Consider the following 7,131-nt stretch of genomic DNA (forward strand, 5'->3'; position numbering starts at 1 on the left):
TCTGTACTCCTACCTTACTTCTTACTCCAAAGCAGGAATAATGGTGACACTTAAAAAACAGTATCTAAAACTTCATCTTCATTTTTTTCCCTATTCTTAGCTCCTTTGGTTAAATTTCTCACTTTTGGGTCTGCATCTTCAGAGAACCACTGCCCTACACATCTGGAAATGTTTTTCTGCTCCAAGTCATGAATCTCCAATCCCAACCCATGGCTACCTACTCAAACTCTTTATTTCAAAGGACTCCTTCATCAGAACTTGGGCAGAAAAAGATCAATGAAGTGAGTACAGCTGTTTACCCAAAATGCCACAGACCGTCCATTCCACATCTACACATTTTATTTTTAAGAATAGTTAAATGGCACCACGGAGCAAATAAATAAGTAAAACATTAATTATAAAGACTTATTTTCTGGAAATACCTATGTATTTTTAATAAAATGGATTACACCTTCTCCCTTCATCCATGTACCCTGTCATTCAGCTCACATCTATTGTACACTACAATGGACACTGGAGACACAAAAATGACAAAAACACAGTCTGTGACCTCAAGAACCTTGCCCTCTCACAGGGAAGACAGTCAATAGAAAAAATAACGGTAAATCCAGTGATTCTAATATCACACTACATATAAAATCCACCCATGGAAAGCGGCATAAACCAAACTAGACTAGACTGTTATGAAGATCCCAATCAGGGGCCAAGAGTTCCCTTGTATCTTATTGTCCACATGCTTTGTTGATTAGCAACCGTTTAAACATTAAGATCCCATCAAGATAAACCAAAGGAAAGATCATTTGCAACTGCTTATGATATTTTGAAGGCATCGTCCAGTGGTAACACACTGAGACGCAGGCTTTTTGTAAAGAACTGACAAAGGTGTTAGCTCCATGCTTCCTATCTATGGCCCTCTGCCAATGCCTCGTCTCTGCACTTGCTTCTCCCCTCCCTTTCTACGGCTTTCCTTTTTCCCGTGTTTATTCCTATTCGCCTTCATCTAAATGTGCCATCTGTAAAAGCCTACTTTGAAAAAGATCATTGTTAAATTCTCAACTCTTATTCTCCTGTTCTTAATATAAAGTTCATAAGTTTACGGCCTTAGAAGTGTCTCTCTCTTTAACAAAAGAACTGACTAAACCAAGTTATTTTTATTTCCATGTTGATTTTGGCTGATTTTCTTTTGTGCGTCAGAGGCTTCCAAAAGGTTCCCAACTCTAGATCCAAAAAGTTCAAAAAATGATTGAGTACAGAATAAAATCTTGCCCTCATCCAGAGGGGAGCTGAGGGTCATGGGCATTAGCAGCAACGGGGGAAGCAATCCAGGATTCTGGAGCCCTAGGAAGCAAGACCTCCCATGACCCAGTCGGCCATAACGTGGGCCCTTATTTAGCAGATTAGCTCTAGTATGGTCATAACAATCATTAAAATATTGAAATGCTTCCCTCTGGATTGGCAAATAACACCCAACTCCTCCCAAACACAGCCCTGGCCTCCCAGACTCTCCCAGGATCCCTGGCCCAATCTCCTCACAACCAGGGAGTTAAGGCCTGGCCCAGCAGAGGATCTCCAGGACCCTGCCCCAGTGCTTCTACCCTTGGACATACCCATGTTCCACCTTAACTTCTTCTTCCGAAAAATAAAGGACTTGAACAGATTGTCTGAGTTGCACTATAATTGCGATTACGTCAAAGAACACAGACAAAATGGGAATCAGAAAACCTTAAAAAGAAAGTTTGTTAGGAGGATGGAATCACAGGTTATGTTTTTTTCTAAACAGACAGCAATGTCAAAACTGTGGGTGCAAGCTGCCGGAGATGGATCCCCAGCTCTGCCATGTGCTAGTTGTGGGATCTCACTATGACTCAAACTGCCTCATCTATAAAATGGGCATAGGCCAGGCACAGTGGCTCATACCTGTGAATCCCAGCACTTTTCGAGGCCAAGATAGGAGGACTATTTGAACCCAGAAGTTTGAAACTAGCCTGGGCAACATAGCAAGACCCCATCTCTACAAAATAAAATACAGTAAAACAAACATAAATAAATAAATAAAATGGCCATAATAAGATTACCTACTTTACAGGGTTGTTTTGAGGGTTAAATGTATTCATGTTTGTAAAATGCTTAGACAAATGCAAGGCACAAAGTAAACACCATGTAAGTGTTTATTAAATAAATAATTGATTTTATTCTGTCACTGTAATGTTTGCTTAATAAATTTAAAAATTAAGAAAGTTTTGCAATAGAAAAAAACCTGTGACACTATGAAACACTTATATAACATACACTTTTGCTTAATAACCCAGCACTAAAACAGCTGGGGTCCAGATTTTACACTGCAGTGTGAATTTAGGGAAACTAACACACTGGAATGTGTTCCCACTGAAGCATAAGATGTGATTTGTATGATTCTCTTTGTAACCAGAAATGTCACAGGCTTATGGGAAAGTTAGGTTTACATGTTTCTCATTTTAACCCTGCGACAACCTTTAACCGCACCCCCCCAGCAAATACATTTTATTTTGTGGTGCTCAGACTTAAAGGATCATAAACATAAAACCAAACCTTGCAGAGTTACAGCTTTTCTTGTGAACACAATGACTCAACCTAACTACAAGTTTAAAGAGACATATCTTATGTGTTGGGTCCCGTAGTATCAATCTTTAGTAAATACCTGGGATGGACAGGAAATTGCTACATGTAGTTTCAAGTTTAATCAACACTGCCTTTAGTTACTAAGAAGGCAACATTACCCAAGTTCAAGCATAATTTAGATAGGTACTATTGCACTGCTAAAGACAACAACACGACAATTGCCATTTTTCTGATAGATACTCAGGAGAGGAAATGATCAACAATAACTGCCTCACATGTTCCTTCCTCTTGATAGCTAAACCTCACAATACCCTTAGACAAAAGTTTAAATACATCACAAGTTTATTCTCAAACAGTAACGTATTAGGCCTTTCCTGCTGTAGATAAGATTTGTTAAACAGTCTGGCTATGGCTTTTTACCTTTTCTCTTTTAAAAGTGCGTTTCTTGGCTGGGTATGGTAGCTCATGCCTGTAATCCAACACTTGGGGAAGCCGAAATGAGAGGATTGCTGGAGCCCAGTTATTCAAGACCAGCCCTACCAACACAGTGAGACCTCATCTCTACAAAACAAACAAACAAAACAAAACTGGCCAAGGGTGGTGATGCACACCTATAGTTCCAGCTACTCAGAAACTGAGATGGGAGTATCACTTGAGCCTGGGAGGTCAAGACTGTTGTGCCACTACACTCCAACCTGGGCAACAGAGTGAGACCCTGCCTCAAAAAAAAAAAAAGTTTAAAAGGTACATTTCTCTAAAGCTATGAGAAGGAACTCAAACCTTGCTTAGTGATAAAACTAAAGCCTGCAACACAACCATTATCATTAAAATGTTATTAAAACCCTGTAAGAAAGATGAAGAGTCTTGTGGATGGATGGTGATGACAGTAGCACAACAATGTGAATGTATTTAATGCCACTACATGTACACTTAAAAATGGCTAAAATGGTAAATTTTATGTTGTGAATATTTTACCACAACAAAAGTGAAATTAAAAGAAAAAAAAATTTTTTTTTAATCCTGTAAGAGAACATTTATATACTGTTGGTTGGAACATAAATTATTTCAGCCACTGTGGAAAGCAGTTGCGGATTTCTCAAAGAACTCAAAACAGAACTACCGTTCAACCCCACAGCCCCATTACTGCGTATATATCCAAAAGAAAATAAGTTGTTCTACCAAAAACACACACACATTCATATGTTCACCACAGCACTATTCACAATAGCAAATGGAGTCAACCTCGATGCCCATCAACTGCGGACCGGATAAGAGAAAATGTGGTCCATATGCATCATAGAATACCATGCAGCAATAAAAAATAACACCATCATGTCCTTTGTAGCAACATGGATGCGGATGGAGGGCATTATCCTAAGCAAATTAAGGCAGGAACAGAAAATCAAACATCACATGTTTTCACTAATAAGTGGAAGGTACTACAGCTGCTGGGGAGGCTGAGGCAGAAGAATGGTGTGAACCCGGGAGGCGGAGCTTGAAGTGAGCCGAGATGGTGCCACTGCACTCCAGCCTGGGAGACAGAGTGAGACTCTGTCTCAAAAAAAAAAAAAAAGTATAAGGTAAACATTGGGCACTTATGGATATAGAGATGGCAACAATAGACACTGGGAACTACTAGAGGTGGGAAGGAGGAAGAACAGCAAAAGTTAAAAAATTATCAGGTACTATGCTCACTACCTGGGTGATGGGATCAGTTGTACCCCCAACCTCAGCTTCATGCTACATGTCCGTGTAACAAACCTGCACATGTACCCCCGTATCTAAAATAAAATTTGAATTTTTTTTTTTTTTAAATGACAGTCCTACTTTTCCTTCGGAACAAAAATAAATTTAAAACCCTGTAAGAGTTAAAGGTAAATAAAATTTGTAACTATGTTTTTAATTAAGAAACACTAAGTAATCATACAACTTTCAAGAAGCAGGGTTCCCCACCACCTAGTTATAAGTAAGTCTACAAACCTAAATGAGCATTGTACAGCACTTACTATAGTTCATAATTATTCTGTCATCAGGGACAAACATTGTAAAGACACTTTTTCCTCAAAGCCTTAGCATTCGTTTTTGTTTTGTTTTGTTTTGTTTTGAGACAGATTCTCGCCCTTTCAGCCAGGCTGGGGTGCAATGGCACGATCTTGGCTCACTGCAACCTCCGCCTCCCGGGTTCAAGCGATTCTCCTGCCTCAGCCTCCCGAGTAGCTGGGATTACAGGTGTGTACCACCACGCTCGGCTAATTTTTGTATTTTTAGTAGAGGCGGGGTTTCACCATGTTGGCCACGCTGGTCTCGAACTCCTAACCTCAGGTGATCCGCCCGCCTCAGCCTCCCAAAGTGCTGGGATTACAGGAGTAAGTCACCGCGCCCAGGCAGCATTCCAACTTTTTATATGGATCAACTGTACTGCTTCTTGAGAAGCCAGACTGGGCGCTTATACAATTAGTCCAAAGATCCCCAAACAACATTTAAAGGCTGTCTACAAATTCAAGCTAAAAGACTGTGTACAAATTCACTTGTGTGTCACAAAACATTTAATATCGAAAGAGATTCTTATTCAAATAGGCAGTGTACAAATGTGGTGTCTGTTAACAGTTCAAATGGCAAATTCCTTTCCTTCTTTAAGTTTTAATTGCAACACCACGAATTAAACCATTCAACATACCTCAGAGGTCTCTGGGTACCTAGTCTCTCAGAGGTCTTTGGAGGCCCACAAAGGCTTATCTTAACTAAAATTGGCAGGGCTGGCTGATAAAGTTAACGGAGCTTCCCATTCTGGAGACAGACTTAGTGATAGTCAAACGAAGAAACTGTTGTGGTCTGTTCTTAAAAAGCTACTCGTATTTAGTGCTTCACAGAGGAAGTAAAGAAGGCAATAATCCCAGATGAGGAGGAGCAAATACAGGCGTGGCGGTAGTTCAGGACTGAGTCTACAAGGGCGGTTCTCAAGGGCGTCACAAAATCCTATGGAAGGCTTGGAGGACCGCGCTCCTGGATCTGAGCCCTAGGTCCCAAACACCTTGAATCGTACTGTGACGAACAACACCCTTTACACACGCCCTGCTGCTCGCCCCCCGCCCCCTCGCCCCGCCTCCGAGTGGTCACATCACATGGCGGGAGCCGTGGACATCCGCGGCTGTGACCACACCCCCGGGACAGTGCTCTGAGGGCTGGGCTCGAAGCCCTGGGACGCGGCACTTCCTGGTTGGTACGGGATGCTGGTCCCATCGCCCCCACCAGCCCAGTCATGCCACCGCGCACCCGAACCAAGGGCGCCCGGATGACCTGGGGACACCACACACACTGCACCCGAAGCCCCGCGCCGGCTGGGCGGTGCATCCTGCAGAGGACGCCCGGGCTTCAGCCTGGAGCCTGCGCGGCTCTGCGCTCCAGGCAGCCGTCCGCGCGGCAAAAGTGCGTGCCAGAGTTGTCAGCTTTCACCCTGCAGGAATTCCACCCGAAGCCGTGCAAGGGAGGCCCTTGGGGATCGCTGGGGAGTCCGCTGCCGACTCACTCACTTAAGTCCCATCCAAGTTGGGCGGGGAGTGGCCAGCTGACCGGGTTGGGAGGCAGGAGGGACTGAGGGCGAAGGCAGTGGAAACCCGGCTCCCACAGGCGCCGGGTGATCCGGGTCTCGGCGCGGCTCCTACCTGCAGGGCGAAGGGGCCGCTAGCACCTGCGCGTTGGCGGCGGACTCTCCGGGCTCGCGTGCCACTGGCACAGCTGGAGCTCAATGGGAGGGAGGCGGGCGGGAGGGTGCTCTGCGCTGCGCGGCCGCCAGGAACTCTCCGCCCGGATTCGCCCCGGATTCGCAGGGGTGGAGCGAGGCGGTGCCGGGTCCCGGGGCGTCGCGGTGCAGGCTGGCGGCCCCAGCGGGGCAGGTCTCGCGGCTGGGCCTCTGATCGCCCGCTTTCCTTGTTCTCTCTTTTCCCAAAGTTTCATAACTCGACCGCATTACACTAGGGCATGCTCGCTAGCAGGACCATTATCAGGTCCTCTTGAGCCGCCAAGGGCCAGCCACTGTTGCCGGAGCTTTGCCTATCTTATCTATTCCTCGACTACTGCGGATAGTAGCCACAACTGGTCCAACTTGTAAGTAAGGAATCCGCAAATCAAACGGCTAAATAACTTGCCTGAGGCGACATAATTAAGAGACTGGAGCTTTGTTGGCGTCTTTATAAGACTTACACCTCCTTAGGGAAGTGTTATCGCCAACTTACAGGTAAGGAAATGAAGGCTCAGAATCATGAAGTAACCAGCCTGACGTCACACAGCTTAGATGGAGGGGGACGGGAATTTGTGTCCCGATGTCTCTAAAACTGGGTGTAATTCAGAAATCTTAGTATAAAATAATAAATTGGGAGCAAAACAAGGAAAAGACTCAGTCCACCTATGGAACTGTTCAAACATGGCAATTTTGCTGTTTTTAGTCCACTTAGAATGAAGTCTTAAGAAAAAGAGAACCAGTTGTCATGTGGCTTGAATAAGCTGCCCTTTGGGAATGTAATTTTGAATATAGGC

The 7,131-nt window shown here is 44.3% G+C and overlaps 1 protein-coding gene across 1 annotated transcript in view; it reads right to left on the reverse strand.

Moving 5' to 3' along the window:
• Positions 1–6,404, reverse strand: part of PLD1 (phospholipase D1) — a gene marked incomplete at its 3' end in the record, with an annotated part of 205,359 nt that extends 198,955 nt beyond the window's left edge. The window contains exon 1 of the mRNA XM_017889473.1: positions 6,261–6,404. The remainder of the gene's footprint in view (positions 1–6,260) is intronic.
• Between the last annotated feature and the right edge of the window lie 727 nt (positions 6,405–7,131).

The sequence above is a fragment of the Rhinopithecus bieti genome, unplaced genomic scaffold (genome assembly GCF_001698545.2).
Source record: "Rhinopithecus bieti isolate Rb0 unplaced genomic scaffold, ASM169854v2 scaffold_18353, whole genome shotgun sequence".
NCBI lineage: Eukaryota > Metazoa > Chordata > Mammalia > Primates > Cercopithecidae > Rhinopithecus > Rhinopithecus bieti.